The sequence below is a fragment of the Cherax quadricarinatus genome, chromosome 88 (genome assembly GCF_038502225.1).
Source record: "Cherax quadricarinatus isolate ZL_2023a chromosome 88, ASM3850222v1, whole genome shotgun sequence".
In the NCBI taxonomy this organism is placed as follows: Eukaryota; Metazoa; Arthropoda; class Malacostraca; order Decapoda; family Parastacidae; genus Cherax; species Cherax quadricarinatus.
The window spans coordinates 13,685,434-13,706,928 of NC_091379.1; the positions used below are offsets into that span (position 1 = coordinate 13,685,434).

Genomic DNA, 21,495 nt, shown 5'->3' on the forward strand with positions numbered 1-21,495 from the left:
AAGGGCAGGAATTTGCAACTGCAGTGTGTGACCTGCCGCAATTAGAATATTTTAGGGGAAGGTTGCAAGTATTCCAGAAGTGGCCAGTTGCTGAACATCTGGAGCAGATTTGTGTGGATGTGCATGTGTTTTTCTCGTGGCCGAATTTGTAGCATTTAAGACATTGTGTGATGGGGTGGAAGTTCAGAGTGAAAGAGTGTATAAGTGGAAGAAGACCTACAGTTGCAAAGACCTACTTTGACTAGTGGATAGTACCACTATGACCCCGCCTTCTCCTGCTTCACCTCACCTGACTACAATATGCCATAAGCCACGTCTGTTGGGAGAATTCATCATGATCCAAGGATGAAGACGAAAGGTAGAGGTTCCCCTGCCCACCATGCAAGATGCAGCCAGCCTCTGTTGTGTTCTCGTGTCTCTACATCGTCTTCGCCATCTACTTCCCAAGGTTTTGTGGTTGGGTTTAGTCCCGACTCATTATCTTAAACTCAAGATATTCCTCTCACCGGCTATTCTTCGTTCTGTCCCCACTTCCCCCTCGCCCTCAGTGGGTTCTTACCCGTGAGTCCTCTGTTCTGTTCCTGACTGTCTCCTGCCTTGCAGCCCATTCAAATTGTCAGCTCCTCATTCCAGCAATCCTCGCACATCGATACCTGCAGAACACCTGCACAACTTGCCCAAAGTGGATAGACCACTTACCTTTATCATCCCTCCTCCTCCAAACTCCCAAACCTTTCCCATCCTTCTTCCTTCCCCATCTTACCGAAGCTCCGGTTATACAAGCTCCAAGCTCAATTATCTTGAAATTTACTTTACTAAAGTCTGTCCTTACAGTGGTGTTTACTGTGTTCTTTGTGAGTGTGACTGGAAGAAAACTGTATAACACATTACTGGTATTATTATTATTATTATTATTATTATTATTATTATTATTATTATATTATTATTATTATTATTATTATTATTATTATTATTATTATTATTATTATCAAAACTATGCGCTAAACCCACCAGGGTCAACAGTGCTGCTTAAAAATACAACACATTAACACGAGCACACATACAATATCAAAGTCATAATACATTTAAACTCTCACAACTGTTAAATAAAAACCCAAGGTCAAGAGAGGCCTGAGCTTGCTGCCATCTGCAGCTCATAAGGCTGCCATCCCCACGAGCCCCTTTGAGGCGGGGCAGATGGCAGACCAGAGGCCTAGCTTCTCCCTACGAGCCCCGTGAGGGCGGGGAATGTGGCTAGGCCTGGGGACACTTGGTCCCAAAGATGAGGAGGCACTGTACCTCCTCCCATGGGAGACTTAAGTCTCGAGACACTCCCCAGATAGGGAGCCAAGGCCGGGTCACCACTACTTGGAAAAGACCCGGGCCGGGAGAATACCGGCGAATAAAAAAAAAAAATAAAAAATAAAAACTGATTTGGACTACAATCAACATCTTAAAGACTTCCAGAGGTTTTGAGAGGCAACTCAAAGAAGTTCAGTCACTCCAGTGGTTTGAAAGAAGCATTATTATTATTATAATTAAACCCGGAGATTATCACTCAGGCAGTGCACAGATCCAATTCCCTAAATCAAGAGTAAGGAACTGTTTCCGTGAGCAGACATTAACAACATTCATCAAGGTCATCAACTGGTCACAAGCTGCGGATGACACACGGTAAGTCTGCCTAATTCGCATGGTGATAATTCTTGCATGAGGAGCCAATATTCACTGCCTTCTTAACCCCTGGAGTATACCTGGATAGAGTTACGGGGGTCAGTGCCCCCGCGGCCCGGTCTGTGACCAGGCTTCATGGTGGACCAGGGCCTGATCAACCAGGCTGTTACGGCTAGCCGCAAGCAGTCCAAAATACCCACAGCCCGGCTGGTCAGGAGCTGACTTTAGGTGCCTGTCAAGTGTCTGTCCAGTGCCTGCTTAAAGACAGTCAGGGGTCTATTGGTAATCCCCCTTATGTATGCCGGGAAGCAGCTGAACAGTCTTGGGTCCCTGACACTTAGTGTGTTGTCTCTTATCATGCTAACGGCACCTCTGTTTTTTATTGGGGGGATGTTGCATCTCCTACCGAGTCTTTTGCTTTCATAGGGAGTGATTTTCGTGTGCAAGTTTGGTACTAATCCCTCTAGGATTTTCCAAGTGTATATAATCATGTATCTCTCCTGTCTACGTTCTAGGGAGTACAGGTTGAGGAACTTCAAATGTGTCCCCAGTAACTGAGGTGTTTTATCTCCGTTATGCGCGCCGTGAAGGTTCTCTGTACATTTTTTAGGTCAGCAATTTCACCTGCCTTGAAAGGTGGTGTTAGTGTGCAGCAATATTCCAGCCTAGATAGAACAAGTGACCTGAAGAGTGTCATCATGGGCTTGGCCTCCCTAGTTTTGAAAGTTCTCATTATCCATCCTGTCATTTTTCTAGCAGATGAGATTGATACAATGTTATGGTCCTTGAAGGTGAGATCCTCTGACATGATCACTCCCAGATCTTTGACATTAGTTTTACGCTCTATTGTGTGGTAGTCCCCATGGGCTTTTCACATTAGATCGTCATTAACTCAGTACGAGGAAAGAATCACCAGAAAAACACACCTAGTTTAACAATATTCTTTCCTCAACTTCTGCCTAGTCATGACTGGGATCCCTGACAGTGCAGCAACTAACACAACTTAACTCTTTAACCCCAGAGTGTAGAAGGTAAAACACATTTTTGAATGTTTAGTTTTAAGGTTGCACTGCGACGTTCTGTGCCATGAATAAATCTGTTGTCATTACATGAATATAAACATGTGTACCTGGACCACCACAGAAACAACCACATGAAAGCAAGAGAGCAGCATCACATTAATATATAATATACACAACTGAGGAGGAGATGAAGAAACTGCTAAGTGACCTTGATACCTCAAAGGCAATGGGATCCGACAACATCTCCCCATCTATCTTTAGAGAGGGAGCAGAAATGCTGTGTGTCCCATTAACCACAATCTTTAACACATCCCTTGAAACTGGACAACTACCTGAGGTATGGAAGACGGCAAATGTAGTTCCCATTTTTAAAAAAAGGAGACAGAAAAGAGGCGCTAAACTATAGACCTCTGTCACTGACGTGTATAGTATGGAAAGTTATGGAGAAGATTATCAGGAGGAGAGTGGTGGAGCACCTGGAATGGAACAAAAGTGTAAATGATAACCAGCACGGTTTCATGGAAGGCAAATCCTGTGTCACAAACCTTCTGGAATTTTATGATAAAGTAACAGAAGTAAGAGACGAGAGGGGTGGGTGGAATGCATCTTCTTGGACTGCAAGAAGGCCTTTGACACAGTTCCTCACAAGAGATTAGTGCAGAAACTAAAGGATCAGCCGCGTATAACAGGAAGGGCACTTCAATGGATCAAAGAATACCTGACAGGGAGGCAACAACGAGTCATGGTGAGTGATGAGGTATCACAATGGGCACGTGTGACGAGCGGGGTCGCATAGGGGTCGGTCCTAGGACCAGTGCTATTTTTGGTATACGTGAATGACATGATGGAAGGGATAGACTCAGAGGTGTCCCTGTTCGCAGATGATGTGAAGTTAATGAGGAGAATTAAATCAGATGAGGATCAGGCAGACCTTCAAAGAGATCTGGACAGGCTGGACAGGCTTCTCGAATTCAACCCTGCCAAATGCAAAGTCATGAAGATTGGAAAAGGGCAAAGAAGACCGCAGACGGAGTATAGGTTTGGTGGCCAACGACTGCAAACCTCGCTCAAGGAGAAAGATCTTGGCATGATTATAACACCGAACACATCTCCAGAAACACACATCAACTAGATAACTGCTGCAGCATATGGGCTCCTGGAAAACCTGAGATTAGCATTCCGATACCTAAGTAAGGAATCTTTCAAGACACTGTACACCGTGTATGTCAGGCCCATACTGGAGTATGCAGCACCAGTTTGGAACCCGCACCGGGTCAAGCACGTTAAGAAATTAGAGAAAGTGCAAAGGTTTGCGACAAGGTTAGTTCCAGAACTAAGGGGAATGTCCTATGAAGAAAGGTTGAGGGAAATCGGCCTGACGACAGTGGAGGACAGGAAGGATAGGGGAGACATGATAACGACATACAAAATACTTCGTGGAATAGATAAAGTGGACAGAGACAAGATGTTCCAGAGATGGGACACAGAAACAAGGGGTCACTCTTGGAATCTGAAGACTCAGATGAGTCACAGTGATCGGATCGGATCGAGGACGACGAGAGCTGTCGTAAGATGGGAAGGAAAAAGGATAAGGAAGGATGGAAATAACTGGAAAAAGATGGGGAGGAGGGGAAGAGGAGGAATCAAGGCAAGTGGCCCAACCACTTTGGGACATGTGGTACAAAAGTACTGGAGACGTAGATAGAGAGGCTTGACTGATGTCATTGCTTGGCTCACTAGGAGAGGATGGCGTAGGCAGCGGCAGGAGCTGGGAGTGTCAGAAGGCAGCAAGCAGGATGAGTTGGTTATGGTCTTAAACCGTTTATCAGTGCGGTATATTGTTTTCGAGAGAGTTGTATCACACTTATGGGAGAGCTGTAGTAGCCTTCGTTGGTTTGGAGGTGGTGGAGTATCTGGTTGTAGATAGGGAGTGGTCTTTCTTCGCTTTGGTACGATACAGTGTTGTCTTGGAGATGTTGGATGAGTTCTAGGCGAGTCATGCTTGCAGGGTATAGCCTCGTGGTGTAGAATTCGAGTCCTTTGTGTTTAAAGCATGGTGTTTCAGGTAATCGACGTGAGCTAAGTAGAGAAGGAGGTGGTGGAGTAGAGGAAGGTGGTGTTGCTTCGTTTTCAACTTCAGTAGACGAATTAGAAGATGTTTCTGGTGGTAAGGCTTCTGATTGGTTGGATTCAGTGAGAGGTGGTGGCGGTGGAGGCTTCTCATTGGTCGTTGTTGGATTGACGTCACTAGTTGGTGGTGTTGATGGCACTTCTGCAGAAGAGTTGGCGATTAAGTTTTTGGTGAATTTGAGAATTTCTTCAGAAGGTGGAGATGCTGGAAATGTAAATGAAGGCATATTATTTAATGCAAATAACTCGTTGATGGTAGACTTAAATGATCCAGGTACAGCCATGTTCTGCATGTGAGCGTATAGTAACCAGTAGTGGATCTTGGTTACGTCACATGTTGGAGGAGTGATGGTAGTGGTGGTGGTGGAGGCGGGCTGAGTAGATGCTTGAAGTAATTTTGTAGTGTCTGCTTGTATCTTTGCAATTGCTGCATACGTTGGAGTGTTGCTTGTAGGTTTTTTCTTTGCTGCATCTTGTGTTTTCTTCATAATATTCTTTCTTGTAGGACATTTTGCTGCCAGTGTATGGTGATCATTACTTTTGCAGTTTAAACACGCTGGTTGTGTTGGAGCAGCAGCGGTGCAGGAACTGAAGGTGTGTCCCTCACTACCACATGTAGTGCAGAACTTCTTGTCTTTTACTGGACATGCTTTGGTGGTGTGAAGATAAGAATAGCAGTTCCAGCAATGTTGGATGTAGTGGTATCTCTCTGCTTCTATGTAGGTGGGACTGATGTAGTAGTAGTATGCAGCAAGACCTTCGTTCAGTGCAGTGGCAGCCATGTTCACGTCGGTGAAGGTGACCTTGAGCATAGACGTTGCATTTGGGATTTTTTGTAATGCTGTCAACAGTAGCCCAAGTATTTTGCGTTTCGATGGATGACTTGAGTTCAGCAGTTGCTGACAAAGCCAGGATTTGTCACTATTTTTCAAACTTACAGTCATTTAGAATCACATTAGACAATAGTCTCAGATCTCTAGGTGCTAATATGGCCTAAAGCAATGCGATAGGTTTATCAGTGGTATTGTACAAGATAATCAGTGGTATTGTACAGGATAAGCTGTCACCACAAACTATTGAACGATTAAATATTATGTTCAATAAACGCTATTTCACTTGTAAAGAAATTAGCAATAGTTTCAGTATTATTTGGTGCAACATCTCTAGTCACTGCTGACGCTTAAGGGTCCGATTCATATACCCAGGTAAGTCTGGTTAGGCATGTATTTAGTGCAGTTAGCTGCGCAGTGGATAGCTAAAGCATAACCTAAGTAGACTGCCAAAACACGTCGTCATCTGTGGGCCATCGAGCCCAAAACCGTAAGTTGAGTTATCATTCAGTTACTGAATGATATACTGATATAACGCTCCTTTGGAGCAATTATTCTCATACTCACTTAATCTTCATCAGCTCCAGGGCTGTAGAACAGCTGTTTCACATCGGAGGATTCTTCTGGGTGCAACTGCAGAAAGGCTGAGGCAGCAACATTGCTAAGTACCCTCATTCTTGTACAGATACTTAGCTTGTGTTCTACAGAAAATTCTCTTCATATAACGTGATACAGTTTTAATTTCCTAAAGTTTTTCTTATCTTAGTTGAAATTTCTCTTCAGAAGATTATTTGAAGATTTGGTTGACGTCCGCTTGGAGTCTTGCTGTGTCTTTGATGGAAGTCACTGTCATGGCAATTCGGTTGTCATCTGCAAAGGAAGACACGGTGCTATGGCTTACATCTCTGTCTCTGTCAGATATGAGGAAGAGGAATAGAATGGGAGCGAGTACTGTGCCTTGTGGAACAGAGCTTTTCACTGTATCTGTCTCAGACTTTACTCTGTTTACTATTACTCTTTGTGTCCTGTTTGTTAGGAAGTTATAGATCCATCTACCAATTTTTCCTGTTATTCCTTTATCATGCATTTTTTTTGTGCTATTACACTACGGTCGCAACTGCAGAAGACTTTTGCAAAGTCTGTGTATACTACATCTGCATTTTTTCCTCCATAGCATCCTGGACCTCGTCATAGTGCTCCAGTAGCTGGGACAGGTAGGAGCGACCTGCTCTAAACCCGTGTTGCCCTGGGCTGTGTATATAGTTTTCTAAATTCCTTCTGTAGGAAGGTATTAGGTATAGTGTCCAGGTCTTGTAGCAGATGGTGTCAAGGAAATATGTTTATTGATGTGCGAACGATCCTAGAATCCTTGTTGGCGCTCAAGGATAGTTCATGGTCAAGATAAAGGGAGGGGTCAGAGACACCAGAAATGACTGACATTTGGTCAACTACAATCAAAATTATCAAAATTCCCATGAACTACAATAAGCCACTACAAATATACTGAGCTCGGCATCAGGCTGCCTACAACATCACAATTCAAGGACATAGCCATCACCTTACTAATGTCTGTTTCCTGAGCCACGAACCTATGAGATTGGCTACAGGTTCTTTTAAATGTGTACACATTTTAACACACCAGATATCATTTTGTTAAATCGGAGAGCAAAGTAAAACCAAAATGAAAAATATATTCAGTCAACTAATTAAAATGACTCACGAAATCGTAATGACACGATTGCAAACACACCATACCACGGGCGGAACTTGAACCCGCGGTCAGAGAGTCTCAAAACTCCAGACCGTCGCGTTAGCCACTAGACCAGCTAGCCACAATAAGATTCATCCAACTAGGTATATTTCTACACCATAGGAAGGTTAGCACAGGCACCACTGTGACCACAAATGCAAGTTTTTACAGACGAATCTCCAGCTAGCGTGGCCGTGACGAACTCTAGCTCAAGTCCCCTCACTGCCGTCAACATGACTCACGAAATCGTAATGACACGATTGCAAACAAACCATACCACGGGCGGGACTTGAACCCGCGGTCAGAGAGTCTAGCTAGCTGGTCCAGTGGCTAATGCGGCGATCTGGAGTTTTGAAACTAATTAAAATATTCACTGTTCCAACGTCCCCAGTCCATGCAACCAGCGATGTCAAATTTTACGGCAACCAGCGATGTCAAATTTTACGGCAACCAGCGATGTCAAATTTTACGGCAACCAGCGATGTCAAATTTTACGGCAACCAGCGATGTTAAATTTTACGGCAACCAGCGATGTCAAATTTTATGGCAACCAGCGATGTCAAATTTTACGGAAACTGTCTCCTGTCTCACTTGGTGCACAGCACCAGGATAACTTGATCAAAGATAGCAGAACACAGCTAGCTAGTAGTAGAAACTATGGCAGGAATTATGCACCATCAGCCTCTACTTCTGGATCTGCAGGCAACCTTTAATAATACCTCCACTTCAGAAGACTTACCAGATTACCCATAAATATCCTATGAAGATTGAGTCTAGACACAGTAGACTTCTCACATTCAACAAAATAACAGATGTAGTCCATTCTACAAAGATGGCTGAGAGCAAGTGTAGAAGATTGTTAAACACAAGATATTCACAACAATTGCACAACCCAGAGCAACAAGGGTTTACAGCAGGTTGCACTTTTCCTTCGCAATTGCTGGACCATTAAAACATGTTCTTAGATGAAATGGAAGTATAAATGAAATGCAGATTTAGTATACAGAGACTTAACAAAAAACTTTCGACAAGTAAGATTATGGTGTAATAGAACACAAAAAACTTGCAAATAAATAACTAATAGTGGGAAACTCCTCGTTTTATTTTTTAACAAATCGAACGCAAAGAAGTAAAATCAGAGACTGCCAAAGTTCAAAACTGATTCACAGTGCACAGAACTCGCTGCAATTCTCTCATATACAACAGAGACTTAAGTTAAAGAACAATATCACCATTTACAAACAATACTAGAATTTATACGAGAGTGGCATCCACTGAAGACACAAACAACCTCCCAGCTGATATTAACCAGGTCTTCCACTGGGGTCACTGAAGACACATCCAACCTCCAAGCTGATATTATTAACCAGGTCTTCCACTGGGGTCACTGAAGACACAAACAACCTCCAAGCTGTATTAACCAGGTCTTCCACTGGGGTCACTGAAGACACATCCAACCTCCAAGCTGATATTATTAACCAGGTCTTCCACTGGGGTCACTGAAGACACAACCAACCTCCAAGCTGATATTATTAGCCAGATCTTCCACTGGGGTCACTGAAGACACAACCAACCTCCAAGCTGATATTATTAGCCAGATCTTCCACTGGGGTCACTAAAGACACAGCCAACCTCCAAGCTGATATTATTAACCAGGTCTTCCACTGGGGTCACTGAAGACACAACCAACCTCCAAGCTGATATTATGAGCCAGATCTTCCACTGGGGTCACTGAAGACACAGCCAACCTCCAAGCTGATATTATTAACCAGGTCTTCCACTGGGGTCACTGAAGACACAGCCAACCTCCAAGCTGATATTATTAACCAGGTCTTCCACTGGGGTCACTGAAGACACAGCCAACCTCCAAGCTGATATTATTAACCTGGTCTTCCACTGGGGTCACTGAAGACACAACCATCCTCCCAGCTGATATTAACCAGGTCTTCCACTGGCTTCACTGAAGATAACCATCCTTCAAGCTGATATTAACCAGGTATTACACTGGGTCACAGAAACCAAAATGATGGTAATGAGGACAAATTCCTATTACTTCACTATGGTAAAGCTGAAGAACTAACATATGGAATAAAATATAAAACAAACTTACAACCACTCAATGGAGCATAATAGAAATGTGAGGGACATAGAAGTGATAATATGAGAAAAGCCTGTATTCAAGGATCACAGATGTGTTATCAATGATACAAGGAAGCTGCTAGGCTGGATAACTAAAACTTTCAAAACATAAGATTCGAAGCCAATGATGATTTTCTATAATTCACATGAACTCTCTAGACTGGAATATTGCTGCACACATGTAGGCCTTTTTTAAGAGAGACGTCATAGCAGAGTCAAAGAATGTCTGGATATCCTTTACTGCCTATATAAAATTAGTAAAGCACGTAAATTATTGACAAAGCCTAAAGTTCTTTTAACGGTACTCACTTAACCATAGGTGTTGTTTACCACACTTCAGCACACGATCTGGCAAAAAATTTAACGAGTGGGAAAAATGCCGACTGTGTAGGACACAAATTGCTGGTCACATCTTTGTTCGATGACAGCTAAATGTCTTTTGAAAGAATATCGTGATCAAGAGTCTGCAGGATCCATGGAAGGACAACCCTGCTGTGGTAGGCATTCCAGTGTGTCTGGGGAAGAACTCAGATGTTATCAAATAAAGAAACCTTTTCGTCTTTCCTCATCAGACACACCTTACTTTTCAACCAACATCAGAAACCTTTCCAGTAAGCATTGTGTTGGTAAACTGACTGATCTATGTAGAGGAAATAATTCTGCACTGATTAAATTAGTAAAGAGCACTGTGGATAAAACCAACAGTCACAGTGAAAAACCACTGACCTGATGCAGGACAGTAGGTTTTGAACGACCAGATGTAAACACCTCGCTGTCCCTGAGAACGAGGCTGTGTCTGTCACTACTGACATCTTCCTCAGCTGACTCTCTTTTTAAAAGGGATTCATCTAGCCCCTGTGCAGAGTGTGATGGATCTCCGCAGGTTGTCAGCTGCGACTTCTGCACCGCAGACATTGTACCTTCCCTCAACACTGCACGAAACAAAAAACTGAATGTCAAGAGATAGACTATCACCAATAAAAACAACAACTCATTCCATTGAAGAGAAAATAACCTACACTGGAAATAAAGAAAAGCCAAAATGAAAGTACATATAAGAAAAATATACAAAATCAAATAAGACAAATAAGTGGAAGAAAATGGAATAAAATACAGACGGTGGAAGACACACAAATATACAACAAAACGTGATACTTGACAGACAACGTTCCAGAGGTGTTGGTGACCTGTGAAGCCCAACTCATGGGCCAAACATCTCTCTTTTTCCAAGACAAAATAAGTAAAACTGATACACGGTGTCCCGTGGCCTGATGGCTACAGCTCTCGCTTCACACGGCGAGCGTCTGGTTTCGATTCCCAGCCAGGGTAGAAACATTTGGCGTGTTTCTTTACACCGGTTGTTTATGTTCACCCATCAGTAAAATGGGTACCTGAGTGTTAGTGGACTGGTGTGGGACGCATCCTGGGGCACAACTGAATAAAATGCCCTGCTTCTTTTGCTGTACATAACAAGCGCCTTTCTATATAGCAGTATGTTACTGATGTCAACTAGGACTGTACACCTTGTACATGTGTACATGTACTTATAGTAAATAAAGATCTTATTATTATATAATTATTAATAGAGTATAGACAATAAAATGACATACATATAATAACAAAAATATATCTGAAAAAACTAGTAAAACAAATATAAATAGGCATTAAAATATGACATCACAACATGACAAGAGTCTAATGTCATGTTTATTCATGTGAGAGATTTCAACCCCCCAGATGATTTTCGAAAAGCTGACAAAGCTGTATCAAGCAGGTCTACGCTTGACAGAAATATAATTGAAGAAAGCTTCATAAAAATTAGTATAGATTTAAAAAAAAATATTAGTTCATAGTTACATTAATTAGATTCATTTGCAATTTATAAAATTTGGGAAGAATTTAGGCTGTGCATGACAGGTCCTTGACACTCCCACCCACATCATACTGGGACGACAGGTCCTTGACACTCCCACCCACATCATACTGGGACGACAGGTCCTTGACACTCCCACCCACATCATACTGGGACGACAGGTCCTTGACACTCCCACCCACATCATACTGGGACGACAGGTCCTTGACACTCCCACCCACATCATACTGGGACGACAGGTCCTTGACAATCCCACCCACATCATACTGGGACGACAGGTCCTTGACACTTCCACCCACATCATACTGGGACGACAGGTCCTTGACACTCCCACCCACATCATACTGGGACGACAGGTCCTTGACACTCCCACCCACATCATACTGGGACGACAGGTCCTTGACACTCCCACCCACATCATACTGGGACGACAGGTCCTTGACACTCCCACCCACATCATACTGGGACGACAGGTCCTTGACACTCCCACCCACATCATACTGGGACGACAGGTCCTTGACACTCCCACCCACATCATACTGGGACGACAGGTCCTTGACACTCCCACCCACATCATACTGGGACGACAGGTCCTTGACACTCCCACCCACATCATACTGGGACGACAGGTCCTTGACACTCCCACCCACATCATACTGGGACGACAGGTCCTTGACACTTCCACCCACATCATACTGGGACGACAGGTCCTTGACACTCCCACCCACATCATACTGGGACGACAGGTCCTTGACACTTCCACCCACATCATACTGGGACGACAGGTCCTTGACACTCCCACCCACATCATACTGGGACGACAGGTCCTTGACACTTCCACCCACATCATACTGGGAAGACAGGTCCTTGACACTTCCACCCACATCATACTGGGACGACAGGTCCTTGACACTTCCACCCACATCATACTGGGACGACAGGTCCTTGACACTCCCACCCACATCATACTGGGACGACAGGTCGTTGACAATCCCACCCACATCATACTGGGACGACAGGTCCTTGACACTCCCACCCACATCATACTGGGACGACAGGTCCTTGACACTTCCACCCACATCATACTGGGACGACAGGTCCTTGACACTCCCACCCACATCATACTGGGACGACAGGTCCTTGACACTCCCACCCACATCATACTGGGACGACAGGTCCTTGACACTTCCACCCACATCATACTGGGACGACAGATCCTTGACACTCCCACCCACATCATACTGGGACGACAGGTCCTTGACACTCCCACCCACATCATACTGGGACGACAGGTCCTTGACACTCCCACCCACATCATACTGGGACGACAGGTCCTTGACACTTCCACCCACATCATACTGGGACGACAGATCCTCGACACTCCCACCCACATCATACTGGGACGACAGGTCCTTGACACTTCCACCCACATCATACTGGGACGACAGGTCCTTGACACTTCCACCCACATCATACTGGGACGACAGGTCCTTGACACTCCCACCCACATCATACTGGGACGACAGATCCTTGACACTCCCACCCACATCATACTGGGACGACAGGTCCTTGACACTCCCACCCACATCATACTGGGACGACAGGTCCTTGACACTTCCACCCACATCATACTGGGACGACAGATCCTTGACACTCCCACCCACATCATACTGGGACGACAGGTCCTTGACACTTCCACCCACATCATACTGGGACGACAGATCCTTGACACTTCCACCCACATCATACTGGGACGACAGGTCCTTGACACTCCCACCCACATCATACTGGGACGACAGGTCCTTGTCACTCCCACCCACATCATACTGGGGCGACAGGTCCTTGACACTCCCACCCACATCATACTGGGACGACAGGTCCTTGACACTCCCACCCACATCATACTGGGACGACAGGTCCTTGACACTCCCACCCACATCATACTGGGACGACAGGTCCTTGACACTCCCACCCACATCATACTGGGACGACAGGTCCTTGACACTCCCACCCACATCATACTGGGACGACAGGTCCTTGACACTCCCACCCACATAATACTGGGTCGACAGGTCCTTGACACTTCCACCCACATCATACTGGGACGACAGGTCCTTGACACTTCCACCCACATCATACTGGGACGACAGGTCCTTGACACTCCTACCCACATCATACTGGGACGACAGGTCCTTGACACTCCCACCCACATCATACTGGGACGACAGGTCCTTGACACTCCCACCCACATCATACTGAGACGACAGGTCCTTGACACTCCCACCCACATCATACTGGGATCACAGGTCCTTGACACTCCCACCCACATCTTATTGGGACGACAGGTCCTTGACACTTCCACCCACATCATACTGGGACGACAGGTCCTTGACACTCCCACCCACATCATACTGGGACGACAGGTCCTTGACACTTCCACCCACATCATACTGGGACGACAGGTCCTTGACACTCCCACCCACATCATACTGGGACGACAGGTCCTTGACACTCCCACCCACATCATACTGGGACGACAGGTCCTTGACACTCCCACCCACATCATACTGGGACGACAGGTCCTTGACGCTCCCACCCACATCATACTGGGACGACAGGTCCTTGACACTCCCACCCACATCATACTGGGACGACAGGTCCTTGACACTCCCACCCACATCATACTGGGACGACAGGTCCTTGACACTCCCACGCACATCATACTGGGACGACAGGTCCTTGACACTCCCACCCACATCATACTGGGACGACAGGTCCTTGACACTCCCACCCACATCATACTGGGACGACAGGCCCTTGACACTCCCACCCACATCATACTGGGACGACAGGTCCTTGACACTCCCACCCACATCATACTGGGATCACAGGTCCTTGACACTCCCACCCACATCATACTGGGACGACAGGTCCTTGACACTCCCACCCACATCATACTGGGATCACAGGTCCTTGACACTCCCACCCACATCATACTGGGACGACAGGTCCTTGACACTTCCACCCACATCATACTGGGACGACAGGTCCTTGACACTTCCACCCACATCATACTGGGACGACAGGTCCTTGACACTCCCACCCACATCATACTGGGACGACAGGTCCTTGACACTTCCACCCACATCATACTGGGACGACAGATCGTTGACACTTCCCCCCACATCATACTGGGACGACAGTTCCTTGACACTTCCACCCACGTCATACTGGGACGACAGGTCCTTGACACTCCCACCCACATCATACTGGGACGACAGGTCCTTGACACTCCCACCCACATCATACTGGGACGACAGGTCCTTGACACTCCCACCCACATCATACTGGGACGACAGGTCCTTGACACTCCCACCCACATCATACTGGGACGACAGGTCCTTGACACTCCCACCCACATCATACTGGGACGACAGGTCCTTGACACTCCCACCCACATCATACTGGGACGACAGGTCCTTGACACTCCCACCCACATCATACTGGGACGACAGGTCCTTCACACTCCCACCCACATCATACTGGGACGACAGGCCATTGACACTCCCACCCACATCATACTGGGACGACAGGTCCTTGACACTCCCACCCACATCATACTGGGACGACAGGTCCTTGACACTCCCACCCACATCATACTGGGACGACAGGTCCATGACACTCCCACCCACATCATACTGGGACGACAGGTCCTTGACACTCCCACCCACATCAAACTGGGACGACAGGTCCTTGACACTTCCACCCACATCATACTGGGACGACAGGTCCTTGACACTCCCACCCACATCATACTGGGACGACAGGCCCTTGACACTCCCACCCACATAATACTGGGACGACAGGTCCTTGACACTCCCACCCACATCATACTGGGACGACAGGTCCTTGACACTTCCACCCACATCATACTGGGACGACAGGTCCTTGACACTTCCACCCACATCATACTGGGACGACAGGTCCTTGACACTCCCACCCACATCATACTGGGACGACAGATCCTTGACACTCCCACCCACATCATACTGGGACGACAGGTCCTTGACACTCCCACCCACATCATACTGGGACGACAGGTCCTTGACACTTCCACCCACATCATACTGGGACGACAGATCCTTGACACTCCCACCCACATCATACTGGGACGACAGGTCCTTGACACTTCCACCCACATCATACTGGGACGACAGATCCTTGACACTTCCACCCACATCATACTGGGACGACAGGTCCTTGACACTCCCACCCACATCATACTGGGACGACAGGTCCTTGTCACTCCCACCCACATCATACTGGGGCGACAGGTCCTTGACACTCCCACCCACATCATACTGGGACGACAGGTCCTTGACACTCCCACCCACATCATACTGGGACGACAGGTCCTTGACACTCCCACCCACATCATACTGGGACGACAGGTCCTTGACACTCCCACCCACATCATACTGGGACGACAGGTCCTTGACACTCCCACCCACATCATACTGGGACGACAGGTCCTTGACACTCCCACCCACATAATACTGGGTCGACAGGTCCTTGACACTTCCACCCACATCATACTGGGACGACAGGTCCTTGACACTTCCACCCACATCATACTGGGACGACAGGTCCTTGACACTCCTACCCACATCATACTGGGACGACAGGTCCTTGACACTCCCACCCACATCATACTGGGACGACAGGTCCTTGACACTCCCACCCACATCATACTGAGACGACAGGTCCTTGACACTCCCACCCACATCATACTGGGATCACAGGTCCTTGACACTCCCACCCACATCTTATTGGGACGACAGGTCCTTGACACTTCCACCCACATCATACTGGGACGACAGGTCCTTGACACTCCCACCCACATCATACTGGGACGACAGGTCCTTGACACTTCCACCCACATCATACTGGGACGACAGGTCCTTGACACTCCCACCCACATCATACTGGGACGACAGGTCCTTGACACTCCCACCCACATCATACTGGGACGACAGGTCCTTGACACTCCCACCCACATCATACTGGGACGACAGGTCCTTGACGCTCCCACCCACATCATACTGGGACGACAGGTCCTTGACACTCCCACCCACATCATACTGGGACGACAGGTCCTTGACACTCCCACCCACATCATACTGGGACGACAGGTCCTTGACACTCCCACGCACATCATACTGGGACGACAGGTCCTTGACACTCCCACCCACATCATACTGGGACGACAGGTCCTTGACACTCCCACCCACATCATACTGGGACGACAGGCCCTTGACACTCCCACCCACATCATACTGGGACGACAGGTCCTTGACACTCCCACCCACATCATACTGGGATCACAGGTCCTTGACACTCCCACCCACATCATACTGGGACGACAGGTCCTTGACACTCCCACCCACATCATACTGGGATCACAGGTCCTTGACACTCCCACCCACATCCCACCCACATCATACTGGGACGACAGGTCCTTGACACTTCCACCCACATCATACTGGGACGACAGGTCCTTGACACTTCCACCCACATCATACTGGGACGACAGGTCCTTGACACTCCCACCCACATCATACTGGGACGACAGGTCCTTGACACTTCCACCCACATCATACTGGGACGACAGATCGTTGACACTTCCCCCCACATCATACTGGGACGACAGTTCCTTGACACTTCCACCCACGTCATACTGGGACGACAGGTCCTTGACACTCCCACCCACATCATACTGGGACGACAGGTCCTTGACACTCCCACCCACATCATACTGGGACGACAGGTCCTTGACACTCCCACCCACATCATACTGGGACGACAGGTCCTTGACACTCCCACCCACATCATACTGGGACGACAGGTCCTTGACACTCCCACCCACATCATACTGGGACGACAGGTCCTTGACACTCCCACCCACATCATACTGGGACGACAGGTCCTTGACACTCCCACCCACATCATACTGGGACGACAGGTCCTTCACACTCCCACCCACATCATACTGGGACGACAGGCCATTGACACTCCCACCCACATCATACTGGGACGACAGGTCCTTGACACTCCCACCCACATCATACTGGGACGACAGGTCCTTGACACTCCCACCCACATCATACTGGGACGACAGGTCCATGACACTCCCACCCACATCATACTGGGACGACAGGTCCTTGACACTCCCACCCACATCAAACTGGGACGACAGGTCCTTGACACTTCCACCCACATCATACTGGGACGACAGGTCCTTGACACTCCCACCCACATCATACTGGGACGACAGGCCCTTGACACTCCCACCCACATAATACTGGGACGACAGGTCCTTGACACTCCCACCCACATCATACTGGGACGACACGTCCTTGACACTCCCACCCACATCATACTGGGACGACAGGTCCTTGACACTCCCACCCACATCATACTGGGACGACAGGTCCTTGACACTCCCACCCACATCATACTGGGACGACAGGTCCTTGACACTTCCACCCACATCATACTGGGACGATAGGTCCTTGACACTCCCACCCACATCATACTGGGACGACAGGTCCTTGACACTCCCACCCACATCATACTGGGACGACAAGTCCTTGACACTCCCCCCCACATCATACTGGGACGACAGGTCCTTGACACTCCCACCCACATCATACTGGGACGACAGGTCCTTGACACTCCCATCCACATCATACTGGGACGACAGGTCCTTGACACTCCCACCCACATCATACTGGGACCACAGGTCCTTGACACTCCAACCCACATCATACTGGGATCACAGTTCCTTGACACTCCCACCCACATCATACTGGGACGACAGGTCTTTGACACTCCCACCCACATCATACTGGGATCACAGGTTCTTGACACTCCCACCCACATCATACTGGGACGACAGGTGCTTGGCTCTCCAATCCACATCACACTTGGACGACAGGCCTTTGATGCTCCAACCCACATCATACTGGGACGACAGGTCTTTGACACTCCAACCCACATCACACTGGGACGACAGGTCCATGACACTCCCACCCACATCATACTGGGACGACAGGTCCTTGACACTCCCACCCACATCAAACTGGGACGACAGGTCCTTGACACTTCCACCCACATCATACTGGGACGACAGGTCCTTGACACTCCCACCCACATCATACTGGGACGACAGGCCCTTGACACTCCCACCCACATAATACTGGGACGACAGGTCCTTGACACTCCCACCCACATCATACTGGGACGACACGTCCTTGACACTCCCACCCACATCATACTGGGACGACAGGTCCTTGACACTCCCACCCACATCATACTGGGACGACAGATCCTTGACACTCCCACCCACATCATACTGGGACGACAGGTCCTTGACACTTCCACCCACATCATACTGGGACGATAGGTCCTTGACACTCCCACCCACATCATACTGGGACGACAGGTCCTTGACACTCCCACCCACATCATACTGGGACGACAAGTCCTTGACACTCCCACCCACATCATACTGGGACGACAGGTCCTTGACACTCCCACCCACATCATACTGGGACGACAGGTCCTTGACACTCCCATCCACATCATACTGGGACGACAGGTCCTTGACACTCCCACCCACATCATACTGGGACCACAGGTCCTTAACACTCCAACCCACATCATACTGGGATCACAGGTCCTTGACACTCCCACCCACATCATACTGGGACGACAGGTCTTTGACACTCCCACCCACATCATACTGGGATCACAGGTTCTTGACACTCCCACCCACATCATACTGGGACGACAGGTGCTTGGCTCTCCAATCCACATCACACTTGGACGACAGGCCTTTGATGCTCCCACCCACATCATACTGGGACGACAGGTCTTTGACACTCCAACCCACATCACACTGGGACGACAGGTCCTTGACACTCCCACCCACATCATACTGGGACCACAGGTCCTTGACACTCCAACCCACATCATACTGGGATCACAGGTCCTTGACACTCCCACCCACATCATACTGGGACGACAGGTCTTTGACACTCCCACCCACATCATACTGGGATCACAGGTTCTTGACACTCCCACCCACATCATACTGGGACGACAGGTGCTTGGCTCTCCAATCCACATCACACTTGGACGACAGGCCTTTGATGCTCCCACCCACATCATACTGGGACGACAGGTCTTTGACACTCCAACCCACATCACACTGGGACGACAGGTCCTTGACACTCCCACCCACATCATACTGGGATCACAGGTGCTTGACACTCCCACCCACATCATACTGGGACAACAGGTCCTTGACACTCCCACCCACATCATACTGGGACAACAGGTCGTTGACACTCCCACCCACATCATACTGGGACGACAGGTCCTTGACATTCCCACCCACATTATACTGGGACAACAGGTCCTTGACACTCCCACCAACATCATACTGGGACGACAGGTCCTTGACACTCCCACCCACATCATACTGGGACGACAGGTCCTTGACACTCCCACCCACATCATACTGGGACGACAGGTCCTTGACACTCCCACCCACATCATACTGGGACGACAGGTCCTTGACACTCCCACCAACATCATACTGGGACGACAGGTCCTTGACACTTCCACCCACATCATACTGGGACGACAGGTCCTTGACACTCTCACACACATAATACTGGTACGACAGGTCGTTGACACTCCTACCCACATCATACTGGGACGACAGGTCCTTGACACTCCCACCCACATCATACTGGGATGACAAGTCCATGACACTCCCACTCACATCATACTGGAACGACAGGTCCATGACCCTCCCACCCACATCATACTGGGACGACAGGTCATTGACACTCCAACCCACATCATACTGGGACGACAGGTCCTTGACACTCCCACCCACATCTTTCTTGGACGACAGGTCCTTGACACTCCCACCCACATCATACTGAGACGACAGGTTCTTAACACTCCCACTCACATCATACTGGGACGACAGGTCCTTGACACTCCCACCCACATCATACTGGGACGACAGGTCCTTGACACTCCCACCCACATCATACTGGGACGACAGGTCCTTGACACTCCCACCCACATCATACTGGGACGACAGGTCTTTGACACTCCCACCCACATTATACTGGGAAGACAGGTTCTTGACACTCCCACCAACATCATACTGGGACTACAAGTCCTTGACACTACAACCCACATCATACTGGGACGACAGGCCCTTGACACTCCCACCCACATCACTCTGGGACGACAGGTCCTTGACACTCCCACCCACATCATACTGGGACGACAGGTCCTTGACACTCCCACCCACATCATACTGGGTGGACAGGTCCTTGACACTCCAACCCACATCATACTGGGATCACAGGTCCTTGACACTCCCTCCCACATCATACTGGGATGACAGGTCTTTGACACTCCCACCCACATCATACTGGGACGACAGGTCCTTGACACTCCCACCCTCATCATACTGGGATCACAGGTTCTTGACACTCCCACCCACATCATACTGGGACGACAGGTGCTTGACTCTCCAATCCACATCACACTTGGACGACAGGCCTTTGATGCTCCCACCCACATCATACTGGGACAACAGGTCCTTGACACTCCCACCCACATCATACTGGGACAACAGGTCGTTGACACTCCAACCCACATCATACTGGGACGACAGGTCCTTGACACTCCCACCCACATAATACTGGGGCGACAGGTCCTTGACATTCCCACCCACATCATACTGGGACGACAGGTCCTTGACACTCCCAATCACATCATACAGGGACGACAGGTCCTTGATACTCCCACCCACATCATACTAGGACGACAGGTCATTGACACTCCCACCCACATCATACTGGGATCACAGGCCCTTGACACTCCCGCCCACATCATACTGGGACGACAGATCCTTGACACTCCCACCCACATCATACTGGGATGACAGGTCCTTGACACTCCCGCCAACATCATACTGGGACGACA

At 48.4% G+C, this 21,495-nt stretch overlaps 1 long non-coding RNA gene across 1 annotated transcript in view; it reads right to left on the reverse strand.

Moving 5' to 3' along the window:
* Positions 1-21,495, reverse strand: part of LOC138855277 (uncharacterized) — a 68,535-nt gene that overhangs the window by 21,620 nt on the left and 25,420 nt on the right. Inside the window, exon 2 of the long non-coding RNA XR_011394483.1 lies at positions 10,272-10,477. This is a non-coding gene — a long non-coding RNA (uncharacterized lncRNA). The remainder of the gene's footprint in view (positions 1-10,271; positions 10,478-21,495) is intronic.